The sequence below is a fragment of the Hypanus sabinus genome, chromosome 1 (genome assembly GCF_030144855.1).
Source record: "Hypanus sabinus isolate sHypSab1 chromosome 1, sHypSab1.hap1, whole genome shotgun sequence".
Classification (NCBI taxonomy): domain Eukaryota; kingdom Metazoa; phylum Chordata; class Chondrichthyes; order Myliobatiformes; family Dasyatidae; genus Hypanus; species Hypanus sabinus.
In genome coordinates, this window is record NC_082706.1 from 99,724,901 (window position 1) to 99,743,838 (window position 18,938).

The 18,938-nt window shown below is 41.0% G+C and overlaps 1 protein-coding gene across 13 annotated transcripts in view; it reads left to right on the forward strand.

Moving 5' to 3' along the window:
• The window catches only part of znf516 (zinc finger protein 516), a 138,369-nt gene that overhangs the window by 35,475 nt on the left and 83,956 nt on the right, over window positions 1-18,938 (forward strand). For 4 of the 13 annotated variants that reach the window (XM_059972713.1, XM_059972720.1, XM_059972729.1 and 1 more), the window contains one exon: window positions 3,338-3,402. The exons of 5 other annotated variants lie outside the window; for them this stretch is intronic. The gene's annotated coding sequence lies outside the window, so the exon portion shown is untranslated. Of the gene's footprint in view, window positions 1-3,337; window positions 3,410-9,905; window positions 9,925-18,938 lie in introns of those variants that run through there. 4 more of the 13 variants (XM_059972765.1, XM_059972737.1, XM_059972754.1 and 1 more) reach the window with 2 other exon arrangements.

The following is an 18,938-nucleotide window of genomic DNA, read 5'->3' on the forward strand; positions in this document are numbered from 1 at the left end:
GATTAGGGTTGTGCCATCTTGTTCAAGAACTGGTGGTTGAGTAGCTGTGTTGGGAAGTGGGTCTCAGTAGTTCTGCTGGGATGGAAATGAAAGACTGAATGGTCTTTCTTTGAGCTGTGAGGCTTGATTTTAAGAAATGAGGATGTTCTGTGTTTTGATTTGGTCCAGTTGTGTTTGGTTTAGAAGTTCTTTATACTAAGATGACTCTGCACTTGTACAGGTGCAATGCGACAGTCAGCTTTGCCTGGTGTTTGTGTTTCCGGTACACTTAGAGTCAGCCCCCTCTTTAGAATTAACAAGCTTTTCTGTTCCGAATTTGGCGTCTACTTTGGAAACATGCTTTTGCGAAGTTTAGCAGCTCCAGTGCTTTGCTATAAATGTAAACTCCCAGTAAATCAGACTTTTCCCTTTCTTTCTAATGTTACCAAGGTTGGTCTAACATGAGAAGCTTCTTGTTCTAAATATCTTGCCAGCTTGCAGAGTTAAAAATCAGATCAACTGGAAATCAATTGAATTTGGAGTTTGGGCAATTGTGTGCTTTCCTTGATACCCCTGAAGAATAGAACTACCAGTATTCATTGTGACACACAAAATGCTGGTGGAATGCAGCAGGCCAGGCAGCGTCTATAGGAAGAAGCACTGTCGACGTTTCGGGACGAAGGGTCTTGGCCCAGAACATCAACAGTGCTTCTTCCTATAGATGCTGCCTGGCTGGCTGTGTTCCATCAGCATTTTGTGTGTATTGCTTGAATTTCCAGCATCTGCAGATTTCCTCGTGTTTGAGTATTCATTATGGTTCTTTTACAATACCGATTGACAACTGTTTATATTTTTTTAGATAATCTGTGCTCAGCTCAGGATACATATGTGGGCATTTCTGTGCATTTTGTAGGTGAGCATGTTAAATTATTTGTCCACTAGATTATTCTGATGTGCTGAGTGTAACTTGGCAAACACGATGCCATTTTATGCATGGAATCCTTCAAAGAATTTTTGCACCCCTTCAAATGTCATTCCCAGTCTCCTTACGATCAATGAAATTCTTTTGATGTTCAGACACTGTTATAATGTGGGGAACTGAGTGGCCATTTTGAACACAGCAAGATCCCACAGAGAGTACAGAGACAATGAAGAGATGATTTAGCATTGTTGATTTAAGGGCAGGTATTGGCTAGGGCCAAGGCTTTTCTGTGCAACGGTGCCTTGAGAGCTTTTATATTTACCTGAATGACTGGAATAGCTTTGATTTAATATCCCATTAGAAAATCAGTGCCTTTTATGGTGTGGCACTCTTCCTGCTGAGCTGGAAGTGCATCTTGGAGCAACATGCACTGAATGCTGAAGGAACTCAGCAGGTCAGGCACCATCTAAAGAAATGAATAAACAGTCAAGATCTTGGGTCAGGAACTTTCATCAGGACTGGAAAGGAAGGGGACAAGACCTGGAACGTAAAGGTGGGGAGAGGGTATGGAGTACAGGCTGACAGGTGAGGGGAAGGTGGGCGGGTGTGGGAAGTAAGAAGCTGGGAGGTGATAGGTTGGCAGAAGTAAAGGACCGAAGAAGCACGAATCTGATCGGAGAGGACAGTGGACCGTGGAAGAAGGTGAAGGAACGCGGACACCAGAGGGAGGGGATGGGAAGGTGAGGAGTGAGAGGAATGACCTTCTGAGTTTCTCCAGTATTTTGTGTGCGTTACTCAAGATTTGCAGCACCTGTAGAATCTCTTGTCTTCTATTACAGATGGAAAGCATCTCCTCTGACTTAAAAACTACATAGAACTTAAGTGTTATTTTCAAGTACATTCCTGCTGTGTTCTGTTTGTTATTGCATAGGATTAACTGGATAAAAGCTAGTCCATGACAGCCTTGTTGTTCTGGCCTATAGATATCCAGCTTGTTTGGCATGAGCAGCACTTCTGATACATAAACTTATTTTTATATAATTTCCTGCATCGGTTACTTTTGATCCAATTTGAAGCATGTGGTGGAAAAACAATCATCTTCACGCACTCTTTATTTGCCCTTGAAACAGCAACATCAATGAGTCTTAAGTTTTTGTTAATATTGGCAAGCACTTGGTAGATATATTTTGAAGGAAGCATTATGTTTAAGTTTATTGTTGCACCATGAGTTTACTCTTGTTTACACTGCATAGAGTGTTATGTATGTGTAATACCTTGGTTAATGTTGGTTGTGTGAATAATCAACAGTATTAGTATATTCAGGCAAGCAGCGATTCTCTGTTGAATTTAATATGAATTTTACTTACCTTTCTGCAGTTTCACGGATAAGAGATCTCATTAAAAGCCCTGAAGAAAGCTTCACTGCATGGCTGTGTAGATATGCATTTGGAGGGCTGTAAACTTGTCTTTTCCTTTGCACATGTAACATTTTGGATAACACATTTGTAGCCATATGACTAGAAAGGACTTAAGTTTCTGTGTATGCAGAATTATTAGACTTTACCATTGGTTCAGTTATCAGTTTTTGCGTTGGTTGTTGTTTGCATCACATCTTGATTTTACTAAAATTGAAAGTCATATTCACTTACTACTGCAGCTCTTAGTTTTTGCATTCTCGTTGTGCTATTAAGCTGTGAACAATTAAGTGCACTACAGCCTGCCTGAGTAATGAAATGGTTCTGTTCTTACAGATATCCAAATGTCAATTTTGTCTGTTAGTCAGAAAGGGCACAGAAGCCATTCACTGTGGTAACCATACATCGTCATTATTGTATTGAACATGCAGATGCAATCGCAAGAATGCTACACACCCAAGTCTTTACTTACCTAGAAGTTTAAGAAAGTTCTGTATGTCACCAAGATACTCTCAAAAACTTCCACAGATGTACTGTTGAAAGTATCCCAACTGGTTGCATCATGGTCTGATATGGCAACTTGAGTGTATATGCTCTTAGGAAGTTAAAAACTTCCAGGCTTGGAAGGCATTTACTAGACTGCTCTGCCCAGTTCCAGTGCAGGGTCTCGAACCAAAATGTCAGTAATTCCCTCCCCACACCCCCACAGCGGATGCTGTTCCATCCCGAGTTCCTTCTCCAATTTGTTTCTTGCTCCCGATTCCAAAATCTGCACTGTCTTGCAACCATTTTAAAAAGTGTGTCATTTGATCAGTTGCTCTCAGGGCTACGGCAGCATTTTATTGAAAGCTCTGGAGACAGTTTGTAATGAGCCTTGTGTCTCAACTGTGTATTGTACATTCCTGTACATTCTCCAGTGGGGTCTCTTAGTTTTAAAGAACCACTGACTTCTGGGTGGGTTTAAAATGGCTCACAATAAGATTTAACCTAAAGAATTCTATTTTATTTGTTTATTTTATAGGATGAGGGCTTTGGTGGTAAGACCTTTCATTTCCATGGAATGAGATGGTTTTGGTGAACAGGCAAGTTTTGGGTACAGTGATTTATATGTTTTTCAGTTTATTTTGTTTGCTTAAATGTATTAACTGTTTAAAACACTTTTATTCCTTATATCTTGGCATTTTTCAATGTTTACTGCTTTCTAATTATAATGGCTCTTTAAATGTTTTTGATTATTTCGGTAGCTAATTAAGCAATGTGTGTTCAGTGGATGGAGAGGCTACTGACATTTTTACCTCTGCTTTGGGGCGTATTGTAGCCTTGCTACACGAGGGAGTTACACGTGGAAAGTCTCCAAGTATTTCTCATCCTCGTTGTCACAAAATGCTGGAACTTCCCAATGGCATCTGTCGCCAAAAGGATGGTGGTGGTTCCAGAAGGTGACTCACCACAATCCTTTCCACCGCAACCAGGGATGACTGATACATTCCAGCAACAATCAGATAGAACATAAAATAGTACAGCACAGGAATGGGCCCTTTCTGCCCTCTGTCTGTGCCAAATGCAATGCCAAATTAACTTAATCCCTTCTGCCTGCACACAATCCACATTCCTCCATTCCCCAATAGTTCACATGGCAGCCTATTTCAAGCGTCTTCCAATCGCCATCTAAAAGAAACCCTTCCTCGTGCCTCTCCTTTGAATTTCCTCCCTCCTGCCTTAAGCTATATCCTTTGGTATTTATTGTTTCTACCCTGGGAAAAGGATTCTGATTGCCTACCCTATTAATGCTTCTCATAATTTTTTAGCTTCTTTCAGGTCTTTCCCTCAGATTTTGACATTCCAGGAAAAACATTCCAAGTCTGTCCAACCCTATGTACATAAGTTTTCACCCAGGGAGGGGTTGCTAAAAATAGTAAATTATAGGCTTAAAATTAGAAGTGGGAGATTTAAAAGGGACATGGTTAGGTGGGATTAGAGGGCTAAACTTGGCCAAATGTGGGTTTAACTTACTGGGCAACACAGTTAGCATAGATTCATTGGGCCAAGTAACCTGTTTTTATGCCATATGAGTTTATAATTTACTAATAGCTAATACCCCATTTCTATCAAATTATTTTGTCTGGATTTGGATGGTAACCTATATTGATAAAGGAGTCCTTTATCAATGTGAAATAGTGATCAAATTTTCTAAGAGTGCTGTGCCCAGTGATAAATTGGGGAAGTTTTAGGGGAAGTTCGGTGGTGATTAAACACTGGCAGAAGATACCTGGACCCGATGATAGCTACTGAAGCTTCAGTGAAACTTAATGTGCCCTGTGTTTTGCAATCAAAACTTGTGTCAAGTGAACCAGTTGATCACCTTCAGTTCCACAGGGAAACAGAATCCTAAGCTCCATGACTACTATTGAAGAAAATCCATCCCTTCTCTCCCAACATGTGCATCGCAACAGTATTAATCCATTCTCTTATTAACTTGCTAAAAATATTCCAAACCTAACCGCTACTTATGGTGAAAGGCAAGAGTGCATGAATATCCACATGAATTCTCAATGACTCTGGATGCCACAGTCCCGCTCGGTGGCACAGTAATATCAGTGCTGGACTCCGGAGCGAAGGTTCCTGAGTTCGAATCCAAGTCGGGTTGAGCGTCGAGCTAGCAACTGGGCCTCGTTAAAACAAGAATAGCTTGCTATGGAAATACTGTCATGACGGTGCCCCGATAACTCCACTGCTGAGTTAAGGGCTCTTCTTCTTCTGGATGCCACAGAAACAGATCGTAAAAGTAGATGTCGTTGTAGTGCCCTTTGATCAATCTTTGAAGGATAAAATATCCCTGATTATTTATTCTGGGTATATTTTGTCACAATGTGATGACCCAGAATGAAAGTTTTAGGCACTAAAAAGTGAAATGCTGTCAGAATGCAGGAGAGAGCATGAGGGTTTTCTAAGATCAGCAGTGAAGTGCTTATAACTAATAGAAAGCCTCTGCATAATCTACTTCCTGAAGCTTATTGCCTTCAACAAAAAATAAACTTGAATTAATATCACACCTTTAAGAAGGTATAACACCCATGTGTGTTTCCTCTGGGTACTCCGGTTTCCATTAAAACATACAGATCAGTTTTCTGATTTGTCTCTCTTGACTAGGTGAGTGGGAGGATGCGAGGGTTATTAAAGGGAATGTAGAGAGAGTAGGGTCGGATTAGTGCAACTGTATGCTTGATGATCAGTTTCCATGCCCTACAACTCTATGACCATGATCCCCAAGGGGTTTCATAAGGTTATTACCAGGCACAATTTGTAATCAGACCAAGAAGGAGGTACAAGGACAAGAAAAGTAATGTTTTAAGATATTGAATAGAGACAGTTTAGAGCAACTTCTGAGCTGGCCAATCTGTTGAACTTGGTGTAGGAATGCACCAACATTAGCTTGTTGATTCTCTGTAGGTATATCTTGTTTGCATCAGTCTCATTTCTCGTTATGAGCTAAAGCAAAGAGTTCAGGTGAAGGGACTGGACCTCAAATGTCAAATATCCATTTCTCTCCATAGAATTTTGTCTAGCCTCTTGAGTTCTTCCTGTATTTTGTTGTTTTTTTGTTCACACCAGATTACAGTATCAGCACCCTCTTTTGTCCCTGGTGTGGTAGCCCTGCCTGCCTAAGAACAAGCTTAATCCATCCACTGATTTTACCAGATCTCGCTACTCACTGGAAACTTCTTAATTATGCTGCTGTACAGACACCTCATGTTCAGTGGCAGCAGGTCATTTAATCAGAAACAGAACCAGGTTTAATATCACTGACATTTACTAACATACGATATGTCATGAAACTTGTTATTTTATGGTAGCGGTATAGTGTAATACAATAAAATATACCATCAATTACCTAAAAATTACAATAAGAATTCACATTCCAAAATCTGAAGGTGGAGGTGAAGAAGCTGTTTCTCAAACGGTGAGTCTTTGGGCTCCTGTACCTCCTTCCTTATGAGAAGTGGACAAGTCCTGGGCGGTGTGGGTCCTTAATGATGGATGTCACCTATGTGAGCCATGACCTTTTGAAGATGTCCTTGGTGGTGGTGAGGCTAATGCCCATGATGGAGTTGGCTGAGTTTACAGTCCTCTGCAGCTCCTCACTAACCCCAGGATGGGAGCAGAGCCCTGTACTTGTAGATAATCCTTAGCTGCACTTGGTGCGACTCCATCCTCAGTGAGCCTAGAGAGCTCTCTCCATCTCATTGCTACAATATTGAAGTTGTTAGCACTTGCCATCGCTTCCACTTGTGGCAGTGTCTTCTTTCAAGTTTTTCATCTGATTCAGTCGGCAGCATTTATGCCTTGGAGACAAAAAGTTGTGGGATTAAACCCACTCCAGGGACTTACACATAATACCTAGGCTGGTATCAGGACTCCGAGGGAGTGCGGTACTGTTAGAAGTGCTGATCTGTGTATGAGCTCTCGCAGGTGGACCTTAAACGAGCCACTGATGCCAGTGCAAAGTAGAGCTGGTTTGAAACAGAAACATCCCTTATTCACAGCAGTAAGTAAGTCCTCTTGTATCTTCTTCAGCCAATCACGACAGGAGTAATCCAGGTGTGTTTTGCAGTATTACTAGCCCTTGGACATTCAGGGCAACCCTGTGTGTCACGTTGTGACAGTACATGACGTACTCATCACCAGCATAGTCTGGATTAGTTGAGGCAAAAAGCAGACTTCGTTTTTTAAAACAGGCTGGTAAAGGGAGAGAGACAAAAATGCGGGAAACACTCAGCAGGTCTATGGAGAGGGAAATACAGTGAGGTGAAAGTCTTTTCTGTCCCAAGGTCCATGACTTGAAATGATAACTCTCTTTCACTCTCTGTATTTGCTGAGTAACTCCAGCACTTGCTGTTTTCAAATTACTGGAAATTAGAGTTTTTCTACATTTAGCATAAGAGAAGGACATTGAATTTCACACAGTCAAGACAGAACAACTTCTATTGAGTAGATATTTCAGCATACATTTAGTGAGGGTTTCAATGGAATCTGAATCTTCAGCACACTATTTTTAGCTTGAGATTTTGCTCAGTAGAGCATTTAACCAGAACATTGGCAGCAGCTACATCAGCAGTTTTCTGTTAAGAGTGTCACCAAAATATTCAAGATGCAAATAATGAGAACTATTTTATTTTGCTACAGAAAAAAAGACCTTAAGATCGATATTGTTACATGGCAGTATGCCAGTTTGCAACTGTCAGCATTATGCTGTACTGCTGAAACGTGCAAACAACTTGCTGAGGTTGTCTATTGTATCCGCTGCTTCCGATGCACCCTCCTCTATGTTGGTGAAACCCGCCGTAAGTTGTGGGACCACTTTGTCGAGTACCTCCGCTCTATCCGCCAAAAGCGGAAATTCTGGATGGCCAAACATTTTAATTCCAGTTCCCATTCCCACTGCAACATGCTGGTCCAGGGCCTCCTGTTGTGCCGCAAAGAGGCCACCCTCAGGGAGGAAGGGCAACGCCTTATATTCTGTCTGGGTAGCCTCCAACCTTATGGCACGTTTATCGATTTCCCCTTCCAGTTAGAAATTTTTTTTTAAAAAATACCTCCCCCACCCTCTTCTTCTTTTCCACTGTGGCTTCAAATCTCTTCTCTCCTGCCTTTTACCCCCTCCCCCCAGTGCCCCCCCTCCATGCTTTTCCTATGGTCCACTCTCCTCTCCTATCAGATTCCTTGCTCTCCAGCCCTATATCGGTCCCACCCACCAGACCTCACCTATCACCTTCCAGCTATCCTTCTTCCCCTCCCTCACCTTTCTATTCTGGAGTCTCCCCCCTTCCTGAAGAAGGGTCTTGGCCTGAAACACTTCTTCATTTCCTTGGATGCTGCTGACCTACTGAGCTCCTGCATTTTGTGTATATCACTTTGGATTTGTGTTTAATCAATAGTTACGTCATCATTGATGCCGATCAAATTTAAAGTGCAAACTGCATTCATTATCAAAGTATATGTACTATATACAACCCTGAGATTCATCTCCTTATAGACAGCCACAAAACAAAGAAACCCAATAGAATCCATTAAGAAAGAAAACCAGCAAACAACAAACGTGCAGGAAAAAAAACCAAATTGTGCAAACAATAAAAGTAAGCAACTAACATTCAGAACTGAAGTTCATGAAAGTGAGCCAGTCATCGCTGCAACTGGTCCAGGAGCTCATTAGATGTAGGTCAGACTCAATTCAGTGCAGAAACAAGTAAAACTCACAGAGCTGTGAGTTGAACTGGCCCATCCCACACCTCTGGCCCTTCTGACTTTGACCTTTTCAGTCTGACCCAGCACTTAAATCGACCAAACCTCGGGTTTTTCTTCGCTCTCAAGTGTGGGCCCCACTACTTCAACTCTGTCTCTCCTCAGTTCTGCCACATGAAATTGCCTCCAAGTCCGCTCCAGCAATGGCCAAATATTGGCTCATTTCCCAGTCCTGGCCTGGGCCCCACTACCCACTACGAACCACGCCACAGCTGTCCTGCACCATCAAGATTATAGTTCTCACTGAAAAAAATGCCAGGTCGTACAAGTGGTTCAGAAGAATTGCAGTGATCTTTTACCAGAAAAAGTGTGATTGATAAAGTAGTTAGTAGTTTTGTGTGTTTTGTTTGCTAGTTACTGTGCTTCACCAGTGCTATCTTAAACCAGGAAATCACATAAAAAACACATATCAGGAAAAATACATAAATCACATGGTTGGCTGCAGATCCTCTGCTATAACTGCTTCCAAAGGAAATGTAGTTTCAATTGACATTGCTTATAGAGATTTGATATTTTTGCTGTATAAAATTTGTTGCATCACCAGTGTGCACCCAGTGTACTGGCCTATGATGATATCTGGACCATCAAAAGTAGAATTAAAAAGTAATCGTTGAGCTACCCTTAAACTGTTAAAGGCATTGAGCCTCAGAAAATAATGGCTGAAAATCAAAAAAAATTGTAATGGATACCTGGGCGTGATTGTAAACTCATAATCTAACCTTGGGCAGCAAACGTGGGTTAGTAGCAGCACAAATCTTCAATGATCATCGGAACCTTTGAATAAATTAACCCCGTACTTCTCTGGATGATATTGGGTATGTTTATGTTCTCTAATAATATATTAAGAAATTTAATTTGATGTGGTATTTTATTCAGTATTAAATCTATTTCTACAGCAGCTAAACTGCCTGTATCATTTAAGTCAACGGCCTGCAGTGACTCTGACAGGAAAGGTTAACCATTGCAGAATGGGATTATACAGAATTTACAGTTTAAAGACAGTGATAAAGGCAGTATGTATGCTCCACTCCATCTTCTTCCAGTCATAATCTGCTTCTGTTTCCCTCTTCCCTTAAACCCATCCCTGCTGTTCACCTCACCCATGGGAGTGAGTTCCATTTTCGCACACTGCATCTTGGGTGAAGAAATTGTGGAACACCCAAATGGATTTATTAGGAGCCTTAGGTCCCACACCACCTATATCAGGACCAATTATTGCATAATAACCATCAGGCTTCTAAACCAGCATGGATAACTTCACTCACCCCAGTGCTGAACTGACTCCATACCCTCTAGACACACTTTCAGGTACTTTACAGCTCGTGTTCTCAGTATTATTTATTTATTGTTTGCTCGATTTGCCCTCTTTTGCACATTGGTTGTTTATCAGTTTTCATATTGTATATTTTTATAAATTTTGTTGTATTTTTCATTTTAAATACCTGCATGAATTTTAAGGTAGCATTTAGTGACATATATGTACTTCGATAATAAATTTCTCTTTAAATTTCAATTTGATTTATTAGTAACTGTCTTGTATTTGTAGCCCTTAACTTTTAGGCATCTCTGACACGTAACATCTTTTCTACATCTGCCCAGTGAGACGTGGTTTTAAAATCACTGGGTTTGGAGTCAGTGTAGTTGCCATTACTGCCTACAGATTACCTGTTTTCCATTGCATTTCAAGAATACTTCCTTTGGTCTCTATGATAGTACTGCAAAAATAAAGGAACCTCCTAAAAAAATATTATTTGGTGTTATCTAAAGCATTAGCCGTGTTAAATTGTACAGGCCCCAAATTAAAGCAACAGGAAGTAGAGAGGATCTGACATGTTTGTGCGTTACATTGAGATATACTGTATGTACAAGATCAGAACATTCACTGAGTTATTTTTGGGTTGGATATTTCAGCAGCATTGGTGTTAGAGTTGCCTATAGTTTGCAGAGCAATAGCTTTTGCAGAACCCTTTTCCGATGTAAGGTCAGAGAGATGAACCAGATTCAAGTAATGGGTTTAAGGGAAGAGGTACACACACAAAATTCTGGCAGAACTCAGCAGGCCAGGCAGCATCTAGGCAAAGAGCACAGCTGACGTTCTGGGCCAAAACACGAACTTAGTGTGGTGCTTAGAGGGGACTTGAGGGAGAGTGGGATGTTCTTTCAATCTGTTTGGTTGGAGTCTCGATTGCACTGTTTGAGGAGGTGGTATTGGCAAGTAGATTTTAAATATCCACTGAAGGGATGTGGGCTGAGTCGAGCTTTAATTGCCCGTTCCTAGTTGGCTTTGAGAAGGTGGTGGTGAGTTGCTTTTGAGGTGTGGGTATACAGACGGTGCTGTTAGACAAATAGGTTTATTACTGTCATGTATCAGAACGACAGTGAAAAAGCTTTGTTTTGCATGCCATCCCTACAGATCATTTCATCACATCTGCACGTTGAGATGTTACAAGGAAAAGACAATAACAGAATCCAGAATGAGGTGCCACAGTTGCAGAGGAAGTGCAGTACAGGCAGACAAAAGGCACAAGGCTAGGCCAAGCTCAATTATGAGGGCAAGAGTCCACCTTATCATACAAGAGGTCTGTTCAATAGTTTTATAACAGTGAGGTAGTAGCTGTGCTTGAAGCTGGTGGCGTGGCTGGGAGAGCGTTCCAGGATTTTGACCCAGTGCAGTGAAGGAGCAACAATATATTTCATAGTCAGGATGGTGCGTAGCCTGGAGGCTAAATTCCAGCTGATGTTTTTATGGCCTTCTCCTTCCGGCTGGTAGAGGTGGTGAGTGTGGAAGCTGCTGCCTTGGTGAGTTGCTGTATTTAAGAAGCATTTTAATTGCCAAGGCATAATAGGCCATGGATCGAATATGGGCATGGGCATTTACTAGAGCTTGCACCACGGGCATGGGGAAACAAAGGGTCTGTTTCAGTTAGTCCTGACGAAGCGTCTCGGCCCGAAACGTCGACAGTGCTTCTTCCTATAGATGCTGCCTGGCCTGTTGTGTTCCACCAGCATTTTGTGTGTGTTGTCTGCTTCTGTGTATACCTCCCTATAACTCTATATCTGTCAGCTTACTCCTCAGTCACTAATGAATGGTCAAAAGTTCATTGACCAAATTCTTAGAAAATACTATTTAAATGTCATCATCTTAAGCATCATCTGTCATTGCTACATCGTTGCAGCACCTGTTCAGAAGGGAAAGGCTTTCGATGAAGTGAAGCCCTGATCGGTGTAGTGATAGCAACGGAACACATTTGATTGTTACTCATTTCATTTATGTATCTGCTGCTTTCTTCATTTTCTTTACAGCATATTACACTCAATCCAGGGGAACATAGTACAAATCCAACATCCTTTTTAGGACAAGGGTGTACAATGTTATTTTGATCCAAACTTAAATAACAAATCATAGTTCAGGCTCTGAATTAAACTCAAGGCTTTTGTTTCCTCAATAGATGTCCATCAGGAAAGCAATGTTCAATATAGTTAAACCCATTATCTGTAAGTAAACACTCATGTGACCAGATATTTTTATTTACGTCAATGTCAGGAGTATCTAAAAATTCTTTGTGACAAACAATAGTCTATAAGTGTTCTAGATGATTTATTTCAGAGGTTTTCTGGAAAATATTAATTTTCTGCTTCCTTAATATAACAGGTAATTTTATATTCTCATAGCAAGCTGTTAAGGTCCTCAAATAATTTCGAGTAGCTGTTATCAAGTTCCTATTATTTTGAGACAGAACTACAATTTGTTTGATATTCTAACAATGCAGCTGCTAAATTTAGTTCTTCATCTGTATTTTAAAATGATTAATATTTTAACCAGAAACAAAGGAAAATGATCACCGTGTATTTTAAGCTCTATTTAGTCTATGTGTTATGGCAACGGAATTGTGAACAATGATTGTTCCTTTGAGCAAACGGTTTAGATTTATTGAGGGCAACATGTGTATAGAACAGTTAATCTCTTAACTTGCACTTAAATGTGTACTACTTAAATTTGTTACATTGCTAAAACATTCAAAGTCCTAAACATGAGAATGTCTGCAGATGCTGAAAATCCAAAGCAACACACACAAAGCACTGGAGGAACTCAACGTTTAACTTCCCCACTTCTTTGCAAGGTTCTGCTGTCTTGTACGTCTTTTCATAACCTTGGAGCATCCCAGGGAGGTAACAAAGTGCTTCTAAGGTTGCAATGTTGGAAACACAGTGTTCTATTGGTGCACAGTAAGCTTCCCGACATCACTGACTACATGATACGAATGCTGGTAGAGATAAAGGTTGCTCAGGATGTCTGGAGATCCCCTCTGATCTTCAAACTCTCAGGAGATCTTATGTATTCAACTGTGAGGAGAGATAGGGCATCACATTGAAAATCAAGTTTATTGTCATAGGAATAATACCCAGGATATAAGTGCCATAAAAATTAGCTTGTTGCAGCAGCACAGTAATTTACCAATATAATATACATAAATTACCATAACAATTTAACACAAATTACACATAACCTTTATGACAAAAATAAACAAAATAAACATAACAACATTAGTGCAAGTTAAAAAAGAGAGAAGAAATACATTTTATACGGAGGTAGTTTTGGAGTGTGAGTTTGGCTCAACAACGTGATGGCAGTGGGGAAGAAGCTGTGAGGCCTTGAGGTGTGGGTCATCTAAATGTGGTACGTCCTGGCTTATGGCAGGATTGAGAAGAGAACAGGGGGTGGGGAAAGCTGTCCAGATGGCCCACTGCCCCCTGTGGTCCTTCACACTGGAGTTTCTGTACCAAGCTGGGAAGTAAGCAGATAGAATGTGTTCCACTGTACATCTATAGAACTTTGTCAGAGTCTTCAATGTCATGCTGAATCTCATTATTATTGTGGTAACAAGGAGGTTATTCAGTGTCTCGATGCGTGTTGACTCTCAGTTCAGTCTGTTCAGTCTCATTCCCTGCACAGTAGCCTTGTAAATTACTTCTGTCAAGTGCCTATCTCATTCCCATTTGATTGTTTCTATCCCCACCTGCCCTACAGGCAATGAATTCCGGATCTGAATCACACTGAACACCCACCACTATCCATTTTGCCATGGAAGATATAGCACGGAAGCATTTCCTTTGGCCCACCCACCATACCAACCACACATTTAAACACCAATCCTACATTTCTTTCCTAACAATCTCATCATGTCTCCCCGGATTCTACCTCTCTCCTTGCATACTTGCGGCAATTTGCAGGCAGCTCATTAATCTCTTCATCTGCACTTCTTTGGGATGAGCAAGGAAGCTGAAACACCTGGAGGAATTGTGCAAATCCACACTGACGCTGACAGTGCTGGAGGTCAGGAGTGAACCCAGACTGCAAGGCAACAGATCGACTAGCTGTACCACTGTGCCACTCTTCCCTGTCAATCTTCATCCTCTGGTCCTTAGACTCTCTGTGAATGGACGTGGCTCCTTTCAGTACCCTTTGGTTAAAATCATCACAGTCTCACATAGCTCGAACAAATCTTTTGATTATGCGGCACTCTGTCTCTACAGAGATTGTTCACTTAGTGTTTTCAATTAAAGGGTAGAGATATGGCTTTACACACACAGAAACTCGCCCTTTTGTACAAACTCGTCCGTGCCAGCCAGGTATCCCATTTGTCTGCATTTGATCCATAGTCCAGTAAACCTTTCCTTGTCATGTACCTGTCTAAATGTCTTTTAAACATTGTAATTGTATCCACCACCACCACTTTCCCTGAGTGTCTCGTACATATCTACATTCTACCTTCTGCACAAAAATGGTGCCCTTCAGGTCTGCTTTAAGTCTTACCTTTATCACCTTAAATCTGTGTCCTCTAGTATTAGACTCCCCTACTCTGGGTAAAATACTGTGACTACTCATCTTTCCTTTGCCCCTCATGTTTTACAGACAGCTACAAGATCATCCAGCCCTGCATGCTCCAACACTATCCAGCCTCTCAACCCAACCCCCCAGTCCCAGTAGCATTCTTGTGAATCTTTTCTGCAACCTTTTCAGCTTAGTTACAGCCTTCCTATAGTATGGCAACCAGAACTGAACAGTGGTACCTGTCAACATTTAAAATTATCTGCTAAACAGTTGTGAAATACTAGCATAGGAGAAATAATCTGAAACATTTCTCATTTTGTAGAATTATTTAAGGCTGTTTTTTGTTGTTGTTGTTTCAAAAGTTCTGCAAAATTCTTTTCCAGAACAATTATTTTGTTTGTAGCGATGTGCTACACACAGCGCTGAAATAACAACACGCAGTCGGTAAGTCATTTTGAGACTAGTTTATTCAAACTTCGCAGTGCTGGCATTTAAATCCCTAGCGCCCGCCCTCTCCGGGCAGAAATGACGTCAGAGGTGCATTACCAAAGTCTCTCCCCGCGCGCTGGCTATTTGTGAGCCGGTTCGCCTGCGCAGAAAGTGGGTCGCCACATGTTAATCATTTCAGCAAGATTTGAAACATGGAAAGCTCAGATCTTAAGTTCCCTGTCCTAAATCCACTGCACCTAAGAGTCTGGCAAAAGAAGAGTTTCAGAGCTCAAAATCAACACAGTTGGTTGGAAGTTAAAGCAATTGAACCCACGTGGATAATACTATTTCATGTATTTTTATGGAGTATTCAGGTTAAATATCTCTTTCCAACAAAAAAGCTCTTGAGGAAATATTAACAAAGAGCTGATTGTATCTGTGTGGGGTGTACGTAAGTGTTTAGCAATGCAACTGTTAGTAAAACTTAAACTGAGAAATGTTTCAGAGCTTTGCAAAAGATGATAAGAGTGAATAAAGTAGAAAATCTTAGGGAAATCCATCTGGTTCAAACAGTGGGTCAACATGTGAAATGGTTAGCACTTTAGCCTACTGACAAGGAAAGGAGATCAGAAAATATGATCGCAATAATGATTCATTTGCAAGCTCCTTTCATTTAACTGAACAACTTAAAATGTAATTGAAGCAGGACCAAAATTACGCTTGATTCTGCCCCATTTAATGTGGTGGGATATTTTAGTGTAGCTGCAATCAATTTCCTCGTAAAATTGTCTAAAGCATGCATGAGAGCCTGCACTGGGCATGAACTATTGTAAAGGGAGTGTGATACAAGAACCAAGGACCAGGAAGTAGGGTTATAGTAGGATGTAGTAGTGGGCCCATCATGACTAGTTCTGGAAGGTGATCTTCCCTCTTGCAAGTATATGTGAAAAAAGAGTGCTATTTTAAAAGGAATTGGGAAGTTAATTCAAAGGGGAAAGAACAGAGGTTGGAACTAACTGGAGAGCTTTTCAAACAGGAAGCACGAGCTTGAGGAAATAATAACACACACAAAATGCTGAAGGAACACTGCAGGCCAGGCAGTGTTTGTCCTGATGAAGGTTCTCAGCCCAAAACTTTGACCACCTACTCTTTTTCATTGATGCTGCCTGGTTTGCAGATGTCCTCCAGCATTTTGTGTGCGTTGCTGTGGATTTCGAGCATCTACAGATTTTCTCACGTCAATGAAAGAGTGGCCACTTGATGTTCTGCATCATTTTGTGATCATATAAGAGAGTCATGGAGTACAGCAAAGAAGTAGGCACAACTCATCTATGTCAATGTGATGCCCATCTACCTTAATCCCATTTTCATGCATTAGGTCCACATCCCTCTTGTACAGGGGTTCCAAACCTGGAGCCTGTGGACTCATCAGTTAATGGTAGGGTCCATGGCATAAATAAAGTTGGGAATCCCTGCTCTTGTACATTCTTATCTATGTACCTGTCCAAATTCCTTTTACATATTATAATTGTTTCTAACTTTATTAGTTGTTCTGGCAGGTTTTTCCTTATGCTCACCCACTCTGTGTGGAAAAAGTTGCCCGCCTCAGACCTTTAAATTCCCCACCCCTCACACCTTAAATTTAAGTCCTTTAGTTTTAGATCCCTAGCAGGGAAAAACTGTCTGTATCTCCATAAGGTTTTCTGCCCACCATTAAGAATAAACACAGTGTCTCCAATCTATCCTAGTAGCTAAAGCCTCAAATTCCAGGCAATATCTTGATGAACCTCTCCTGCATTCTGTCTAATGATAGCATTAGGACATCCTTCCTATAGTGTGGTGACCAGAACTTTGCACATTACTTCAAGTGCAGCCCATCCAGTGTTTTATAGAGCTGTAACGTGACATCCTAATTCTTATACTCAGCATCTCAGCCTATGAAGGCAAGCTCGCCAGATGCTTTCTTCACTACCCTGTCCACCTGTGTCACCATATTCAGTGAACTATCAACTTGCATCCAAGTGTCTCTCTTTGCATTGATGCTTGTCAGGTCCCTGCCACTTACGGCCTTGCCAGCATTTTTGTATTGCAACATTTTCCCAACCTCTTTCACTCCAGAGAGTAGCTTTTTAAAAAAATAAAAATTAGCACTGAACTTTGGTGGAAGGAGAATCAGAGGATGTTGGTGGTCATGTGAGAGAGAATAGATTACAGGGCAATGAGAGGGAACTGATTAAGAGGTCACAAAGACTAAATGGCTACCTACTGTATAATATGGAATAATCCAGAATCATTTACTGCTTTCCCTTAATCTCTTTTTATTCAAACTGAAGAACTTACATCAATGTAGGGTACTCCAAAATACTTTACATTTACCTCTGGATTTTTGAAGTGAAGTCACTGTTATAGGAAGTACAGCCGCCATTTTTTGCATAGCAACCTCCCACAGCCACCATTTTTTGTATAGCAATCTCCCACAGCAGGCAGTTTTTTTGGGGGATGTGTTGATTGAAGGATTAATGTTGGACAAACAGGGATTATCACCCTGCTCTTCTTTGGAATGTGGTTTTGGAATGCTTAACATCCAAGGCCTTGATATTAAGACTCATCAAAAAGCGAAGAGATGCTGATGTTGAAAATCTGAAATAAAATGAGCAAAGTCTGCAACCTCTCAGTAGGTTTGTAGGGTAACATAATTGGTGGAAACGTGCAGAATTCACAACGACCAACTTTGGCTGGGGCTCACTTTAAGAGGCTGGTCTGTTATAGCAACTCATTTATCGAACACCAAAAACTGAACACAAAGCATAATACGTGAAAGTCCTGTACATAATTACCTATCACTTCAGACCAAACTTTGCACTGTCCTTCATATAAGGGAGTGAGAATAAATCTCATTCTGATTAGTATTATCACATAGAACACTACATTACAGCACAGAAACAGGCACTTCAGTCCATCTTGTCTGTGCCAACCTATTAATCTGCCTAGTCCCATAGACCTGCACCTGGATAATACTCCTCCATACTCCTCTCATCCATTACCTATCCAAATAACTCTTATGTATTGAAATCGTCTCCACACCATCACTTGTGTTGGCAGCTCATTCACTCTCATCACCCTCTTAGTGAAGAAGTTTCCCCTCATGTTCCCCATAAACACTTCATCTTTCACTTTTAAACTATGACCTGTAGTTGATGTCTCACCCAGTCTCAGTGGAAAACGCCTGCCTGCATATACCCTATCTGTAGCCCCCATGATTTTATATGCCTCTATCAAATCTCCCTTCAGTCTTCTACGTTCTAGGAAATAAAGTCCTAACTTATTCAACCTTTCCCTGTAACTCAGGTCCTCAAGTCTCTTGCATTTCCTATTCTCCTCAAGTACCTCATTTATCCGTCAATACCTGCTGGTGTACCTCCTTCCTTTTCTTAGCCAGGGCCTCAATATCAATCAAGAACAAAGGTTCTCTAAACCTGTTATTCTTGCCTTTTATTCTGACAGGAACATACAAATCCTGTACTCTCAAAATTTCACGTTTAAAGGTCTCCCACTTACCAAGAACACCTTTGCCAGAGAACAACCTGTCCCAATACACACTTGCCAGATCCTTTCTGATAGCAACAAAATAGGTCTTTCTCGAATTTAGTATCTCAACCCATGGACCAAACCCAGCCTTTCCATAACTAACTTGAAGCTAATGGCATTTTGATTGCTATATGCAGTGTTTTCTACACAAACTTTTGCCACCTGCCTGTCTCACACAACCTTGTATTTCTTGCAACAGTCTGCAATCTCTCTACAAATTTGTTCCTCTAAATCCTGCAAAACCTCTGTTGCTCCCCTCTTGCAACCAAGTCTCACTAACAGCTATAATGTCTTAATTGCACGCACTGATTCATGCCCTAAGCTACCTTTCCTTCAATACTCATTGTTTTGAAATATACGCAGCTCGGATTAGTGCCACTGTGCTCTTTTCCTGGCTTTGTATGTAGGTTTAACAATATCTTTGTCTCCATGTACCAAGATACAGTAAAAAAGAAACTTTTATCTGTGTGCC